The following is a 20618-nucleotide window of genomic DNA, read 5'->3' as shown; positions in this document are numbered from 1 at the left end:
TCTGTAATTATCTGAAGTCACAAAGCACAAATCATGAGAAAGCCAGCAAGAAAAGAAAATAGATGTCCGGTGTTGGCATCGATTATGTGAATTGCAGCACCCTGTTGGCCATTATGTCACAACATGTCAACTTTTCCATCCTTACCCATCTTATTACCTCCATCTTTACATAGCCAAAAGATGAAAGAAATTATTATCTTCACTCACTTGAGCATTTCATCAAACACCTCACGTGCACTCGATCATTTCACTTTAAATTAAAATAAAAACTGATAGAAATCCCACCAACAAGTAGATAACACAATCAGGTAAGTAAAGAGATGAATTTAGAAAAATCATTCCTGGGAATGATGAAGTCAAATGCGATGATCAGAATTCGTGGAAAGTAAATGAATAGATGTTGATATTGGAGTTTAAAAGAGAGTTGTACCTTGGAATGTTGAGCATAGATGAAAACAGATTGATATAGGAAGATGATAACATTTATTTGAAGGAGTTGATAATTCTTCCAGCCTTGATCACATGTCAATCGGAGTTGAGGGCTTTAAGAACTGGAATCGGACCATATTTTGTCTGACATTTGTGTGCATAATACTCGAAATTCAAAAACCCTAGATGTATAAACCATGCTTCGTGAACCCCATAGAATCGAACCTATCAGTTGTTGTAGAGGAAAAGGGGAGGGGGGGAGAACGAACTAGGGTTAGAATCGAACCTATCAATTGTTGTTACCGATTTTAGGGTTTCACATAGAACAAGAAAGAGGTGGTGATGGAGAAGATGGTAGGGCGGCGATGGATGGTAGGAATGGTGGTTATGGTCGATTGTGTTGAGGTTGCAGGTGGTGAGATGTAGCTATGACAACCATGGTGGTGGTATGGAGGTGAACTGTAGAGAGAGAGAGAGAGAGAGATAGAGAGAGAGATGGTGGTGAGTCTGATGAGGTGAGCATTCCCGTGGAAGGAGGAGACGCAAGCGGGGTTTTTAATTTTTTGGATTTCATTCCCCCCAAAAAATGAAAACACGCGCTAATAGACTAAAATTATAAAGCGACAAGGTAACACGGCGCGCTTTTTAGGATAGGTGCCCTCCGTGTTTTTAAATTTTTTTGTTGGACACTAATTTTAAGGCGCTCAAAAATGCGTTTCCTCTATCCTTCAAATTTTCCAGAGCTGACATTATTTTTTAGGGCACGCACAAATGCGTATCCTCTATTAGCGCGCGTCATTGTTTGCGCGTCATTAAAGGGCAGTTTTCTAGTAGTGACTTTGACACCTAACTCTCCCGGCTTGTCAATATGTGACTACATATCCAAGATGTGACCACACCTAGACCTTACCTTGCCAATAGGGCTTGAGTGACCTTGAACTTGTGGGTTAGGGAGAATAATTGGAGGAGGTGAAAGAAGTATGATTTCCAAAGGAGATCATCTTTATTTAAGAAAGCTTGTTTCAAGAGATTTTGGAAGATCATAAATGTCTAAACCTGACATCTTCTGGGAGATATTCAAGATAGTTTATCTTAAGTCCTTAATATGACACCTAATATGTAATATTAAGGCTAGGACCCAACAAACTATTTTATAACTTATAAGAGGGATGCCGTAATCCAAGCTATAAAATATTTGAAGGTAGGTGAATGACGATTCACCAATTTCCACCAAGATAAACGAAATGAATTATTAGGTTTTAATTGGATTTGAACCTCCTAGATCTTTGAGATTCATTGAACTATTCAATGGCATGTTTCAATCTCGATTGTGCCCTTCAGGTTGTGTGACTGGGATGCCGAGGATCACAAAACAAGGTGTGAAGTAACCATGCAAATTACTTGGTACCCTTAAGTGTTTACCCCTCAATTGATGTGCCGGTTAACCACACATGCTCCATCGATACTATGATAAACATTAAGTTACCCTTTGCCTACCTTGTTAAATACGAGTTAGTGTGTCGGTTAACCACACACGCTCCACTAACCGACTTAAACAAAGTGCAAAGTGTAATTTCATGGATTATCACCTTATTCACATTTTCCTAAGTAACTAAGATTGGGTATTATTAAGAGTTTAGTTACTTAGTATTTATCATTAATACTTTTAATGAAGGGAGAATTATAGTCCTGTCAAACCCGTTCGGCTAACGACCCTCCACCGGTCAAGGAAGCGGTGGGTGAGAGTGGACACCCATTAAACTGCCATTTTATAGGCAGTAACCTTATACCCCCCCCCCCTATATACCAGCTTCGTGAATGAGGCCTACTAACGGTAAGACTGACTTTACTCTTATACATATATATAAATATTATTAACTTATAATATTATAAATTATAAGGGTTGAATTTTAACTTTGAAAATTCTAAGGGCTAACTTGGAATTAAAGTATTAATAAGAGAACACTTTTCAAATTCCAAAACTTGAGGGCAAGTTTTGAAATTATTCAAAACTAATTAATTTCATAACTTATGTGTTTAAAGTAGTTTTAATCCAAAAACTCTTCAAGTTCCATAACTTGAGGACAAGTTATGGAAGACTTTAAACTAATAAAAGAATTAACTTATCTTTATTTTATAACTTATGGAATTAATTAAGGTTATACATTTTATTACTTAATGAAGTGGCTCTTGAACTTCCATAACTTGAGGACAAGTTATGGAGTCATAAAACCATTCAATGAGACAAGACTCTTCATTTTTGTAACCTTTGCCAACTTTTATGAGTTTTATGAAACTTAAATGTGACTTTTCATATAACTTGAGGACAAGTTACAAAAACACATTTTAGAATCAACTCTTAGATTAATTTGGATTGAAAACAACTATTTCACTCAACTTTTCTATTAATCTAAGCAACTCATAAGAACAAGATAATTCAAATCAAACTTTTTCATGTAATTAGCCTAAACCTTAAACTAATACAAAACATGAATCTATTGACAATTATCTTTGAAATTGGATTAGCATGAACACTACCACATCAAAAACAAGTTTATAAGTCCAAAAACATCTTAGGGTAATGTTCCTAGTCCAATTCCAGCCAAAAAAGTCGAATTTATGCTGTCTGGGGGTCCAACTCGTCGAGTGCATGAACCAACTCGGTGATTTGGATCGATTTGATCACTTTTTATGCATGGACTCGCCGAGTCTCCTGATGGACTCGCCGAGTCTGATGATCAGACAGCAAACAACTTCGATTTTTTAAGCAATTTTGCAAGTATAACAAGAAAACAAACCTGGCTCTGATACCACTGTTGGATTTTGAGCATTCTAACACTCCTATGGTGTACATGAAACCCTATAAACCTTGGATCTATATTTTCCTATTATACATGCAAATAAGATCTTTCCAAGGCTTTAATCCTAACTAGCATATTATGAAGTTCTTATACTACAAAGTACTAGTTAGATGACATACCTTTTGATGTAGCTTGATGTCTTCAAGCTTTAAGAGCATATCCCCAATAGTGTGGAAGCCTCAAGTGGAATCACAAATCACCAAAACACCTTGGAAGACTTTAGAGAATATGGATACTTTGTTCTCTCCAGTGAAATCAGCTAGCCCTTCTTAGTGTACCACACTAGTGCCAATTCCACCAACCAATGACATCTTTATATAGTATGGAGACTAGGGTTAAACCCATGACCTTTCAATTCATATGATCCTTGGGTTAAACACTCCATCGACTATCCATGAAAGCTTAACCCAACCTAAATGAACTTGGCCCATTCCATATATATATAAGAGTCCATATTTAATTAGTTCATTTTGATCACTTAATTAATTCTAAATTAATTCTTGATCAATACTAATTAAATAATATGATTTCATATTAATATATTAGAACTTATAATATATTAATATTAATCATAAATATACTATTCTCAAAAGACTATCCATATAAATTGTGTCAGTGAAGTGCAACCCAAATGGACCATGTCAGATCGGGTCAAGTACATACCAAATATAGTTATGGACTTAGACATTAATCCAACAAAAACATGGGTAGATGTAATAGGTGATGTGTGATAAAATGATGATAGGCCTTGATGTTGTTGTTGTTGATCCAGTCATCTAGTGGAGTATAGATGACGACCACGGACTCTTCTAAACAGTCCAATGAAACGCTGGCAGGCTCGCAACCTGTAGGTGTTTTGAACGATGTGTTCACCAGTGTAATCCATCCCCATCATGGTTGCCTTTAGGAAATTTATTGATGAGGAACCCCCTTAGCAGTAGTTTCCATTCCGATGATGATCCTTAGGATAGGTCCTTTATGATAGGTGTTTAGGGACGTAATGTGAGGATAACGGGAACGGGTAATCGGGTTATTGTTGGTCGATGAAATTAATAAACTTATTTATTGTGGGTTGAAAACCCTATGTGCTCACCAGGCTCCCAAGCCTGACCCACTTAGTTTTATGTATTACAGGTAGTAGCGCTCGAGCATAGTTGTGATGTGTTGGGATGAGGGATTACGGATATAGGCCTGTAGATATGAAATAATGTAGTAAGGATTATATTGTATTGTTTATACTTATGTACTGTATCGAACATGACATCCCGAGTATTTTAATGAAATACATTTCTAAGGAAATGCTTTTGATAACTCTTTATCATATTATTGTTTTGGGACAAATTCTGCAACTCTTTTATTAAAAGGTTACTCTGATTTTGAAATAAAGTATAAACAAAAACCGGTCTTTTCTGGCTGTGATTTTGGGGATGTTACACCTTCTTCAACAGAAAAGATGCGTATGGATTACACAATCTCCTGTTCTGATACCAATTGATGAGATATAAACTATTTAGATCGATTATATCTTTAATATGTAAATAAATAAGAATGAAAAACACAAGAACACGCAATAAATCAATCCGTATGTCGAATGATTAAAATATAGTCACACTTTAGAAGAGCTCGATTAAGAACATCCTCTGTAGAGTTGTGCTAGGGTTTGCAATACAATTAATATGATAATTATAAAAAGCGTACTCGATAAGGATGCATGAGTGCACCTTATATACTAAACCCTAAAAAGACAAAAACGGTTGGACAAGCCCAAACCGTGAGTACAAAACAGACTAAATAACATGGGCCCAATAACGCAACATAATATCTTCAGTAGTTATCAGATAAGTACAAGTAAAGCTAAAAGCATTCACCTTCCTCTCAGTTACACTCAAGGAAAATACGACAGGTAGCTATCGAACCTTCTTCTACATCTTCATCTATTACATCAACAGAACTCGCAGCACACAATGATGGGAACGACGATGACGATGATTCAGAATCAATGTGTTGGTGACTCGGAAGCAGATGATCTAAATCGCTAGGGTTTTCCAAACCCCTCGCTTCTAGCTCTAATTCTCCAATCATTTAACAACTTGTAACCTGATCAAAAGTAAGAAAGCCCTAGTAATATCAAAGGAAAAATACAATTTGTAAATGATCGTTTCCTACTTCTTCCACAGAGGCTGTGATGGAGGCACTGTCATCGAAACCTATATCAGGGAAGACACAAAATCGAGAAATCGAGGTTTGACGAAAACCACAGAAAATATGGAACAAAGATAGAGGTAAATTGGAGGGTGAAAACCATGTACAGTTAATGGTAAGCAGGTGGAATAGGTGATAGAAAAACGTGTGGTATGTATGATGACTGTGGAATTCTTTTATTGTGGGCAAACTTTGAGAGAGAGGCTGGAACTAAAATGGACAATCTCAATAAATTATTGTGGTCAATATCTAAAGTTAAAAGGGACTAAAATTCCCAACAGCTAAAAATAAGCTAAAAATAATATGGTCAAACTCTTAAGTCTAAAAAAGTTATTATATATATATATATATATATATATATATATATATATATATATATATATATATATATATATATATATATATATATATATATATATATATATATATATATATATATATATCCAATTTTCCACATGACACTTCACAGATCGTTTTTCATCAAATATGAATTAAGTTTAAAAAAGTTATTATTCATACCTCCTTCCATATATATATATATATATATATATATATATATATATATATATATATATATATATATATATATATATATATATATATATATATATATATATATATATATATATATATCAGAATCCAATTGTCCGCATGACACTTCACATATCGTTTTTCATCAAATATGAATTTACACTGTTATCTTTCATTCCTTTTAATTTCTGGTTATTCTGCCCTTTAATTTATATAGCATTTATTTCGATTCAATTTATTTAGCAATTGATAAGTTACTTATCTTTATTTTTGAACTTCCGGTTATAAATGATTTAGTTTTGTAAGCTAATCACACTACAAACAAACCATATATTAATTCATATTATATTGAATGTCCATATTGGATATTCAAAAAAATATATATTTTAATTTTAAATAATCAATATAATAGTTTAAAAAAAAAACTTATATCCTATTATCTTAATAAAAAATTTAAAATTTTTTATCAGTAGTTTCTACGGTTTGTAAGATAGTGTGTGTGGTTATATATATATATATATATATATATATATATATATATATATATATATATATATATATATATATATATATATATATATATATAGAGAGAGAGAGAGAGAGAGAGAGAGAAAATGAGATGAAAAAGGTAGTAATTATATAATCAAACATCTCATACTATAATATCTTATATTTTGTTGAGTTTAGTTAGGATTCAATCAGGACCGTTTCAAATATATTTTGGATCAGAGAGAGAAAAAAATAGATCTTTAAAATATACAAATATCATCAATTTTTTATAATAAATCAATAATTAAAAGAAAATTATTTGTACTATCATCTAAATATAAGGATTTCCATTAAAAAAAATTGAATTTCTTTAAAAGATAGGTTCTGGACGATCGTCCATATCGTTCACCTTCTGGGACGAGCCTGTATTCAATTGAATTTGATTTCTCCCTCAAAGCGAATTATCAATATTTTAGCATATTATGTTTTTTACAGTGTGCTTCGCTTTCTCTCTAATGTGTGATTGTTTGCTAATTAGTCAATTTTAGATTGAAATCAACAGTTAACACATACAAGCTTTAGAATATTTCACATGAAAGATGCACTTGACTCTAATGAAGAATTTTTTTTATCTTGCCAAGTGAAAAAAAAGATTTGTTTTGCTCCCTTATGTCCCTTGAAAAATGAGACACACATGGTACATATGTTTCACACTTGATTATATATTTTATACCACTTCAAAAAACAAGTGCATTACAAAGTATACCAGAGTGTGTTAAAAGAACGAAATTGTATTGCACCCGATGACATGCAAAAGCTGTATATATTATTGTTTTAGCTATTATTTTTCTTATTTAAATAAATATTTTAATAATATTTTAAGTTTGCCTTAAAAGAGGATGTTACAAATGCATGTCATGTCTAAAACTGTGATTTTACCAGACTTTAGTAGCAACTAACATAAAGTAGACCTATAAATGATGGGCTTGGTTAAAAAGACACTTCATTTTACCATATAGACAAACTAATTTAATTTTGAAATAATTTTATTGGTTGAAATTGCATTGTTTTCCGAAAAAGTTGATTAGAAATAGTTAATTATAAGTTGACTTTTTAAAAAGTGATCAATGGGGTGTCCAAAGGATGTCTTATTAGCAACAACCATAAATAACATGTATATACGAGGCGAATACCCGTAGGTTGAAGAATATAATAATATATTTGAAATCGTTGTGTGTGTATATATATATATATATATATATATATATATATATATATATATATATATATATATATAAATTATGTTGTTGTTAGCTTTTATATAATAAATCATATAATAAGTTGATATAAATATAATTTGTTTTGAATTATATGATATTACAGATATCTTTTAAAATTCTATAATCTTAATTGTTTCAATAGACTTTACATGCAGGTTAGTCATTAATAAAATCAAATATAATATATGATTTAATGATATTTATAGTTATTATAATTAATTAATTTTAAAAAGCTTATTTTTTAAGATTTTAATTTCTATCATTATAATTATTTAAACATCAAACATCGTTTTTATTTAATGTAACAATATAATGTTTGTATATAATATTACTTTTAACTATTGTTGTTATAAGTTATTTAAAATAACATATTTGAAAACTCTTAACTATTATAATTTGATTTCAGAAATTTAATATTTTTAAAATTTATTTGATGAATATTGTTAGTTTATTTGATTGTAATTATTTAAAACAACAAACATTGTTTTTAGAGAAAATCACACAAATGCCCTACGAACTTTCTAGGGTTTACCATTTGAGTCCCAAAAGTTTTTTTTGGGCTTTATGGGTCCCTAAACTAGGATATAACATGCTCTTTTAGTATCTGTCAACATATAATAGCCAATTCAATGACCTTTTAGACCAAAAAAACTCACATTGTACCCCTATAAAGCCAAAAAAATAAGTTCGGGGATCAATTAGAATAAAAAAACTCTCATTTTCTTCTAAAGTTGATTCACACTCAATTTGTATTGATCCCCGAACTTGTTTTTTTGGCTTTATAGAAGCACAATGTGAGTTTTTTTGGTCTAAAAGGTCACTGAACCGGCTATTATAGGTTGACAGTGACTAAAATAACAGATCATATCCTAGTTTAGGGACCTATAAAGTCCAAAAAAACTTTAAGGACTCAATGGATAAACCCTAGATAGTTCGTAGGGCATTTATGTCATTTCCCCTTGTTTTTAAAGATAACATTATAATTTTTTATATAATATTACTTTTAACTATTTTTATTATAATTTATTTTTAAACTACTTATTTGAAAATTCTTAATGATTATAAAAAACAGTTTCATGTTTTTTTTGTTAACGTAAGATTACAATTTATGTTTAACACTATAATTTATAACTTTTAAATATTTATAAAATAGTCTTTCGATTTTTTTCAAGTTTAACTGAAATTTTGATTTAAGTTAACCGTTTATATTAAAATTTATAATTTAACTATTTTGCATACAATCATAAATTAACAATTGTACACATACGACAACATATCTACCCTAATAAATAAGAGTAATTTTGTCACATGTTCTCTTCTCTTTCGTTTTGACACTTGTCATTTTTAGATTTTTTGAATTATTTAATATCCACTTATCATTTATATAGTTTTTTTCTTTTTTTATTCAAATCTCAAATGCCACTTCATATTAATTAATTTTATAAATATATTCATTAATATACATAATTACTTTCTATTTTTGAATTCATTTTTCTTTTAATATGTTAATTAATGTATATGTATATTAATGTAGATAGTACATTGCATTTGTGAATTCATATTAATTAACTTTATTAGTATAGATTAATTAAGACCAAATTATATAAATAGTACATGCGGTTACCAAAATGTCACAAACTCAATCGCTACTTATTATTATTATTATTATTATTTTTATGAAAATGGTCTTTGTGGTTACCAATTTTTTTTTTAATAAACTCGTGTAATACACAGGTTTCACACCTAATACTTTATAGTTAATTTATTAGTTTTAAATATGTTGTTGTATTTGAAAATTTTGGTAACCACAAAGACCATTTTCATAAAAAAAAAAAATAATAATAAGTAGCGATTGAGTTTGTGACATTTTGGTAAACTGCATGCACTATTTATATAATTTGGTCTTAATTAATCTATACTAATAAAATTAATTAATATGAATTCATAAATGCAATGTACTATCTACATTAATATACATATACATTAATTAATATATTAATAGAAAAAGGAATTCAAAAATAGAAAGTAATTATGTATATTAATGAATATATTTATAAAATTAATTAATATGAGGTGGCATTTGAGATTTGAATAAAAAAGAAAAAAAATTATAAAAATGACAAGTGGATATTAAATAATTCAAAAAAATCTAAAATAACAAGTGTCAAAACGAAGGAGAAGTGAACACGTGGCAAAATTATAATTTATTTTTAAACTACTTATTTGAAAATTCTTAATGATTATAAAAAACATTTTCATGTTTTTTTTGTTAACGTAAGATTACAATTTATGTTTAACACTATAATTTATAACTTTTAAATATTTATAAAACAGTCTCTCGATTTTTTTCAAGTTTAACTGAAATTTTGATTTAAGTTAACCATTTATATTAAAATTTATAATCTAACTATTTTGCATACAATCATAAATTGACAATTGTACACATACGACAACATATCTACCCTAATAAATAAGAATAATTTTGTCACATGTTCTCTTCTCTTTCGTTTTGACACTTGTCATTTTTAGATTTTTTTTTGAATTATTTAATATCCACTTGTCATTTATATAGTTTTTTTTCTTTTTTTATTCAAATCTCAAATGCCACCTCATATTAATTAATTTTATAAATATATTCATTAATATACATAATTACTTTCTATTTTTGAATTCATTTTTCTTTTAATATATTAATTAATGTATATGTATATTAATGTAGATAGTACATTGCATTTGTGAATTCATATTAATTAACTTTATTAGTATAGATTAATTAAGACCAAATTATATAAATAGTACATGCGGTTTACAAAAATGTCACAAACTCAATCGTTACTTATTATTTTTTTTTTATGAAAATGGTCTTTGTGGTTACCAATTTTTTTTTAATAAACTCGTGTAATACACGAGTTTCACACCCAATACTTTATAGTTAATTTATTAGTTTTAAATATGTTGTCGTATTTGAAAATTTTGGTAACCGCAAAGACCATTTTCTTAAAAAAAAATAATAATAATAATAAGTAGCGATTGAGTTTGTGACATTTTGGTAAACTGCATGTACTATTTATATAATTTGGTCTTAATTAATCTATACTAATAAAATTAATTAATATGAATTCACAAATGCAATGTACTATCTACATTAATATACATATACATTAATTAATATATTAATAGAAAAAGGAATTCAAAAATAGAAAGTAATTATGTATATTAATGAATATATTTATAAAATTAATTAATATGAGGTGGCATTTGAGATTTGAATAAAAAAGAAAAAAATTATAAAAATGACAAGTGGATATTAAATAATTCAAAAAAATCTAAAAATGACAAGTATCAAAACGAAGGAGAAGTGAACATGTGGCAAAATTATTCTTATTTATTATGGTAGATTAAAAAGTTAAAATTATAATTTTTTAAATTGAAGTAAAATATAATATCTTAATATTATAGTTTAGTTATTTTATGATTAGAAATTAGTTTTTACTTTAATTTAACATTATTAATCAATTTATAATAATTATTAGAAAAACATTATAATGTCATGGAGGTTTCAAATATATATGGCACAAATAAAAATATCTTTTTTTATAAGTATAGATAAATAGATAGATAAATAAATAAATTTTATTTTATTAAAAAAGAAGATAATCTTTAGATTTCACCTTAATATTTTCTACATCGTTTTCAGACCTATGAATATTTTCCTTTGAGCTAATAATGCAACACCCTACGTTTATGGGTACTTTTTAAATTTAGTTAAATTAGATAAACAAATAAGTCTAACTATAAATAATAATCATTAACGATTAAGTTTAATAACGTTACTTGTTAAAATAGAAGTTGTTTTAAAAAAATGTTAAAATATGAAAACTTAGTCAAAGTCTAGAAAATTAAGAGTTGAATTAATTCCATTTTGGATTTAATTTGTCAATAAATGAGTTAATAAGGGTTGATTTTGTAAATATAATAGCTAAGTCATTAGTTAATGTCATTTTGGTGCCAAGCGATGAAAAGATGGAATTGAGGGACTATATGTGCCAATATACCAAAGATAAGAAGATAAACCTCAAACTCCCTCCCCTATTCCTTGGATACAATTTGGAGGATATAAGAAGATATAAGGTTATTTGGTAGTATCTGAATTTTTTAAGATGATATAGAATTTTAAGATTTTGAATGTTTTATTTGTTGTTTGGTTGGGACTTCTGAATTTCTATGCAATAAAAATTATCATTTTACCCTTCTATTTTATTTTTTATTGAATTCAAGTGTCTGTTTATAAAATAACCTAATTAGTTTTTTAACATAATTATAAAAAAATATATATATAAACCTCATATACAATCCAAATTTGGCATAAATTAAAATTAAACACAAATCCAAATCAAACATAAATATTTTTAAACCCAAAAAATCATACTTAAATCCAAATAAAATCCTACAATTTAATTTGATCCCAATTGATTTTCAATATGGTCACTCAAATTAGCCATGTATTCGCATTCTCGTCCATTAACATATCTGATTTCAACATCAACATTTCAGTATAACATCAACAACAAATCTAATTTCCACCAACCAAAACATAAAAACAATTTGATTTGAACATAAAAATCGACAAAATCATACCACATTTGAAAAAAAAAAAAAAAAAAACCCTAACATATTGAATTCAATTTTTAGATGAAGAAGAAAAGAAAAATCTAATACTCGATTTTAATGGGGATGCACCATCGATTTGTAGAACAAACAATTCATAAAAATAGTAAACTTATCAAGTTTGGGAGGAAAGAAGGAAGAAACTCACCTGAAACATCGAAGACGAAGGCGGCATCATCGTTTGAGGAGGCGACAACGGTGTTGGGGTGCGGCGGTGTCATCGGAGAACCTAGTGAAGGGAAGAACCTCACACACTGAATGAAGAGGAAGAGGATGCGCTAGTTTGGTGAAGGTGTTTGTCGATTGTTTAGGGCACAATAGCAAAGCTTGTGTTTTTTTAAAATTTAGACTTAGTTTAATATCTGAAAATTTAAGAGGCATTTAGAACTTGAAGAAGTAAAAAATAAGATGCAAACAAACAATATGAATATGAATTTTTAAGATATTTCTTCTTAATTTTGCACTTAAAAGGTAAAAAACTCGGGCCTTAGAGTGGGGTTTTTTAAGGTTGGAAATGAATATGATGTATACTTGAAGATATCTTGAAAGATTTGAAATTAGAGCATCAAAGGAAGTTACAAAAATAACGATACTTAACCATCTTCTGCACTTTAACATCCTATGATTTGGATTCAATTCTTCTAATCCAAATTCTTAAGATGATTAATGAGTTATAATTTGTTTCTAGATAAATGGTAACGGTACAATATTTTAGGTTATAATTAATAATAATTTATCTAATAAATATATTATTTATTTTCATATCTATTTTATAACTTTTAGTGTGTGACCCATTTAGCTCATTTATAATTAGACAATTAGTAGTACAATAAATTGATTGTATCTTGCACATTATATCCAACACATCATCCTCGCCACCACTGGTACCACCTATATCCGTTTCATTATATATATATATATATATATATATATATATATATATATATATATATATATATATATATATATATATATATATATATATATATATATATATATATATGTCTATACATATAATTCTACATCATATCTTAATATTTCTAATTATTTTTATGTCCTTTATAGAACAAAAGATACTTAATTTGCTATGTATTGTGTTGTATGGGTAAAAGACATGTTTGGAACGAAAAGGAAGTTGGAAGCTGGAAGCTAGGAGTTTGAATGAAGATTTAAAAGAAGAAGAAGAAGAAGAAGAAGAAGAAGAAGAAAAATGCACTCTCCACGTCGTGGTGACTTTTCCACGACATGACAATTTGGACTTTCCCAATTGATTAAGGAGTCTTGTTGAATACAGGATAACAAAGAAGACCACGACGTGGTGATCTGTTTTGGGGGAAACTATATATACATGCCATTCTCCTCCGAAATTAAAATATTTTCTAGAAGATACTTTCGACTTTTAAACGCCAAGGATCTATTCTAAAGCTTGGAAGTGAAGAAATAGACTATATCTTGGGAATTGGGAGTATTAAGACAATATAACTCAAAATTACGACTTTCTACTTCGGTTTAATTATGTCTATTATAATGTCTTTCGTTTTTATGTGTTTGATTGCTAAAATCATGGGCGAAAACCCTATAACTTTATTTTAGTGTAGGGTTGCTTGACTTATTATGGTTTGATTTAGCTTTATTGGTTATTTGTTGATTTAGCTTATTAAATAACCTTCTATGCTTATGATAACTTGTTTCTCTATTTATTGTTGAGTTTAATTAAGTTTGTGTGACCGTGTTTCTTAATTGAACTTGAATCTTACGACTTTTGTATGAATTGAAAATTTGTAGAAGTAGAGTTTTGAACAAAACCTAGGGTTAGATAAAAAAAGTGGGTAAATAATTTTAGGAGCTAATATATGAAGACCAATCATATATTGAATTGAGCTAATAAACCAAATTAATCAATTTGTTATAAGTCTAAATTAACTCAAACCGAATACTAGTAAGCTTGTTAGTTTATCCACCAAATCACTGTATGAATAAGTTTGTTTGCTAAAGGATTAGAATTAGTGAACATTAACCTAGTCATTTTAGGAATCAGTAACCAATGAAACGATAATCCATTGCACTTCAATAAATCAACGATAATAGCAAGTAAATCCGAAGCTAAATGAAATTCTCTCAATTACCTTGGTTTAATTCGTCTTTTGTGCTTCTTGCTTTAGTTTAATATTTGGCTTAATAGTTGATAGTTAGTTTAGTTGTGTTAATTAAGTTTATAGTCTTTCAAAACTAACGCTTTTTCTTAAAGTATTAGTAATTTAGTTAGTAAGAGATAAAAATTAGCTAAACATTTTGTTCCCTGTGTTCGATACATGTCTATTTGTCACACCACCGAACCACACGGCGGAAACGTCCGAGGGATCGCGTGACTTAAATTGAAATGTCATCATAATGAATATACATGAAACATAACATAAACATCACCATGCATTAATACATATCCAAAGCATAAGTTGTTTGAGAGTTTTCATGGTTAAATCCTTTTGAGAGTTTTCACATCAATTACATTGTTTAAATATTACATATCCAAAGCATAAGTTGTTTGAGAGTTTTCAAAACATAACATTCTAACACACTTGTTATTGCCCTTCGGTTTATCTATTACCTGAGCATACAAGTTATTTTGAAAAAAGTCAGCAAATAGAATGTTGGTGAGTTCATAAACAGGTTTGGTATGAAAATGCTTTGTGTAGTTTATAAAACCCAGAAAATCTGATATTTTCTGAAACGACAATTGTTTATACAAAAGTGTGAAGATCCATATGTTTATGCATGAATGATTTAAAAACGTGTATATATGAGAAGTTTTACATTATAGTTATTGAAAGTACAAATGAAAAAAAAAATGTTGATTTCCCCGAAAAACCCATGTTTTCCGATAAAAATAGTATGATTATTTCGAATTATTATACTGTCACAACGAATAATTATGAATTCCCTTGATTACTTAGATAGTATTGGATTTATTTTGTGAGTCGTTATAACAATGCATGATAATGACTAGTTTGTCTGTCTTGGAATTATTTTGAACGCCGGAAATTGATCTTAAATTTTTGTCACCCTAGACTGGCCGAGTCTAACTATAGCGAACAGCTGAGGTGTGGGGGAGTCACCCCCTTATAGATCTATATACAAACTCTCGCTCTCCCTCCAGGAGACTTTGATTATAACTACAGACTACGACCAACACTTATTGGTGTCGCCCGTTATTACTCACTTAATCCAAATGAATTTGATTAACCTTGATTATGGACCTGGTTTTTGTTTACTTGAATAGACAGTAAGCCTAACAGACGAGGAGAAGAGGACCATGAGGTCCTACTAATCACGTTTGTTATATAAGGCTGTCGAGTATACGAAGGACACGTTGGCCTATTTCGCATATGATTTATTTGGACCTTACTAGCAATACTAGTAGGCCACTAAGGCCCAACAACATGTAGTTGTCATTGAGAGTCCCTTAAGCATGTAATTGGGTTACAGGAGGCACAAATAAGATTTGAGTTCATTAAAGCTATTTGGATTTGTTATGGCCTAATAAGGCCCATTAAAGATAAACTAGTCCATTTTAGGCTTATAAGGCCCAAAAAGGTTATGTCTCATGAAAGTGGGTCCAACTAGAGCCTATTTAAGAGTTATAATCCCAATATAGTTAAATTGGAAGCTTATTGGCCCATTACGCCCAATAAGGAAATCCTAGTCCATATTGGACTTAAATCGGGATTTCTAGGGTTTCCAACCTTGTGTCGACTATTTGAGTGTTGTATATAGTGTTTGATGGAATTTTTTTGTCATTGCATAAACATCATACATGTTTTCAAGTTTCAATCACGTTGTTATCATTGTTCAATGTTTACAAAGCATCAGAATTCCTAGTTGTGACATCATCCCCCCGTTAGAGAGAATTTCGTCCCGAAATTCTTCTTGAAGCTAGATTTGAGAATGTGAGAATAGGTGAGGGTACTTATGCTTCATTTGGTCTTCGCGTTCCCAGGTGAATTCCGGTCGATGTTTCGCGTTCCATTTAACCTTCACTATTGGAATGCGACTTTGCTTAGTACGCTTCACCTCCCTGTCCATGATCTCGATGGGTTCTTCCACGAACATGAGATTCTTGTTGATTTCGATCTCTTCCAACGGGATGACGAGAGTCTCTTCAGATAAACACTTCTTCAAATTGGAAACATGGAACACGAGGTGTACACTACTGAGCTCAGCAGGTAGCTGCAGTCTATAAGCCACTGGACCGATTCGAGCAAGCATCTCGAAGGGTCCAATGTATCATGGGTTTAATTTTACCCGTTTCCCAAAACAAATCACTCATTTCCAGGGAGATACTTTTAACAACATCCGATCCCCGACTTGAAATTCCAAGGGCTTTTTCCGTTTATCAGCGTAGCTCTTCTGTCGGTCTCGTGATGCTTGCAGTCGAGCTCTGATCTGAATTATCTTCTCTGTAGTTTCGTGTAATATTTCCGGTCTTGTTAATGCATTGCTTGGGGTCTTTCCTTTGGCTAGATGAGTGTCACCTACCTCAGCCCAACACAACAGTGATCTATATTTACGCCCATATAATGCCTCGAAATGGAGCAACTTTGATGCTTGAGTGATAACTATTGTTGTATGAGAACTCGATTAAAGGAAAGTGGGTATCCCACGACCTTCCAAAATCTATCACACATGCACGAAGCATATCTTCAAGTGTTTGAATGGTTCGCTCGCTTTGGCCATCGTTTTTGGGTGGTAAGCAGTGCTCATGTCAAGTTGTGTTCCCATAGCTTTCTGAAGCGATTGCCAAAAGCGTGAAGTAAACCTACTATCTTTATCTGAGATGATAGATATTGGTACTCCATGGAGTCTCACGATTTTCTTGATATAGGTTCTTGTCAGTCGTTCCATCTTGTATGACTCTTTTATTTGCAGGAAATGAGCGGTTTTTGTCAACCTGTCAACTATTACCCATATGGTATCTAAACCATCTATTGTTTTGGGTAGTTTGGTCACAAAGTCCATAGTAATCCTTTCCCATTTCCACTCGGGTATTAGTGGTTGTTGTAATAATCCCGAGGGCTTCTAATATTCTACCTTCACTTTAGCACAAGTGAGGCACTTGCTAATGTAAGAAGTAATTTATGCCTTCATGTTAGGCCACCAATAATGCTGCTTGATATCCAAGTACATTTTATCTGAACCCGGATGGATGGAGTATCGTGTCTTGTGGGCTTCATTCATGACTACTTCTCTAAATCCCCCAAGTTTAGGAATCCAAATTTCGTTCATGAAATGATATGCTTCATCCTCCTTAACTTCGAAATTCTTTTCCATTCCACGTAACGCTTTACTTGTTTTGTTTTCCATCTTCATAGCATCGAACTGGGCAGCTTTGATTTGTGAGGACAGATGGGATTGAATGGTTATTGAAAGAGTCTTCACACAACGATTTGAGTATTCTTTTCGACTCATGGAATCGGCTAACATGTTAGCCTTGCCAGGGTGGTACTTGATTTCGCACTCGTAATCGTTTAGCAGCTCAACCCATCTTGCTGCCTCATGGTTAAATCCTTTTGATTTAAAATGTGTTGAAGGCTCTTGTGGTCAGTGAAAATGGTGCACTTTGTACCATAAAGGTAGTGCCTCCAAATCTTCAAGGCGAAGACCACAGCTCCCAACTCGAGATCATGAGTGGTGTAATTCACCTCATGCTTCTTTAATTGTCTAGATGCATATGCAATCACCTTCCCACGTTGCATGAGTACACAACCTAACCCTTGATTTGATGCATCACAGTAAACCACGAAGTCCTCTGTTCCTTCTGGTAATGATAGTACGGGTGCACTACAGTAAGCTTGCTTCAGGGTTCGAAAGGCAACTTCTTACTTCTCTGTCCATTCGAACGGCATGCCCTTTTGTGTAAGCATGGTAAGTAGCTTGGTTGTCTTGGAGAAGTTTTGAATGAACCTCCTGTAATATCCTGCGAGACCTAAAAATTGACGAATTTTCGTGGGTGTCGTTGGAATTGCCCATCCTTCAATGGATTTGACCTTAGAAGGGTCTACATGTATCCCTTCTTGACTAATAACGTGACCTAAAAAGTTCACACTACGGAGCCAGAACTCAAACTTAGAGAGTTTTGCGTATAACTTTTTGGTTCGTACGGTTTCCAAGATTTGCCGGAGATGTTGGCCATGCTTCTCTTCGCTTCGAGAATAGACTAGGATATCGTCGATGAAAACAATGACAAAATTGTCGAGGAAAGGTCGGCAGATTCGATTCATCAAGTCCATGAATGTGGCACGAGAATTCGTTGGACCGAAGGGCATTACAAAAAATTTGTAATGTCTGTAATGAGTTCAGAAAGTGGTTTTGGGGATATCCTCTTCCCGGACCTTGAGTTGGTGGTATCCGGATCGCAGATCTATCTTAGAGAAGTAACTTGCTCCTTGGAGCTGGTCAAATAGATTGTCGATTCGTGGAAGTGGATAGCGATTTTTGATAGTGAGCTTATTTAGTTCCCTGTAGTCAATACACATCCTAAAGGAATCTTCCTTTTTCTAGACAAAGAGAATCGGAGCTACCCAAGGTGAGAAGCTGGGTCGAATAAAGCCTTTGTTCAAAAGCTCGCTAAGTTGGCTGGACAGTTGTTGCATCTCCGCAGGAGCCAAACTATAGGGCGATTTGGCGATTGGTGTAGCTCCTGGAACAAGATCAATTCGGAACTCAACTTGTCTTTCTGGGGGTATCGCCAGAAGATCTTTGGGAAAGACATCTGGGAAATCGCAAGCCACGGGGATGTCCCGAATGTTGACCTCCGCCTTGGACTTATCCACTACGTGAGCCAGAAACGTCAAGTCTTTCTTTCGTAGATACTTCTGTGCCTTCATGCACGAGATAAGATGAAGGTTCGCACTAGATTTGTCTCCATATATAATTAGGGTTTCGTGATTTGGAGGTGAAGGCGAACGGCCTTCTCGTGACTCATAATTTCAGCATGGTGGGGGCTTAACCAATCCATGTCGATAATCACATCAAAACTCCTAATGTTTACAGGCATCAAGTTTATTTGGAAGATGTGATGATTTAAGGTCAGGGTACATCCTATGTAGATTTCCCCATTGGATTCTATTTTTCCATTAGCCATTTCCACCGTAAAGGTTTCATTGAGCTTCTGGGGTTGTTATTTTAGCAAGTGCTTGAATTTATTACTCACAAAGTTTCGTTTTGCCCCGGTATCAAATAGGATGCATGCATATGTGTGGTTTAGGAGAAACGTGCCAGTGACAACAACGGGATCCTGAACCGCTTCTCCTTGACCCATGGTCAGCACTCTCCCTGCTCCTCCATTACCATGGTTGTTGATATTGGGACAGTTTCGAAGGAAATGCCCAGTCTTTCCACATCCATAACAGGTGTGTTTTGGCCCCGCGTTGTTGCCGCTATTGTTGGTGCTGTTGTTGTTGTTGTTGTTGTTGTTGTTGTTGTTTCCCTACTTCTGGTTCTGGGGAGGATAGCTCATGCATTATTTTTCCGTGTGAACCTTTTGACTGCAACTGGTACAATGCATCTCCCTGCATTCGCCATTGTGATGTAGATTGCACTTGTTACACTTTGGGAGATTTCCGGAGTACTGCCTAGGGGTGCTTGGAGTGGATGAGACTGGAGCATGTGGTGTGGAGGGAACTTGGGTGGTTGCAACATTGACTGTGTGACATCCCCAATTTCGCGGCCAGAAAAGACCGATTTTTATTTATGCTTGTTTGAAAATCAGAGTAATATTTTACATAAAAGTGTAGCGGAATTTGTTCCCAAAATAAAAATATGATAAAGATTTATTAAAGCATTTCCGTAGAAATGTATTTCATTAAAAAGACTCGGGATGTCATGTTTGATACAGATCAAAAGCATAAACAGTACACTATAAGCCTTACAACAGTTATTTACAACTACTAGCCTATAATCCAAAAATCCATCATCATCATCCAAATTATGCTCTGGGTCCACTACCTGTAAAACAGAAAGCTGAGTGGGTCAAGCTTGGGAGCCTGGTGAGCATATATGGTTTTCAACCCACAAATAATAATAAATTTATTAATTTCATTGATCAACAATAAATTTATTAATTTTATCAAACCAACAATAACCCTGATTATCCATTCCCGTT

Source organism: Lactuca saligna, chromosome 4 (assembly GCF_052625555.1).
Source record: "Lactuca saligna cultivar CGN05327 chromosome 4, ASM5262555v1, whole genome shotgun sequence".
NCBI lineage: Eukaryota > Viridiplantae > Streptophyta > Magnoliopsida > Asterales > Asteraceae > Lactuca > Lactuca saligna.
Note: the sequence above shows the minus strand (reverse complement) of the source record.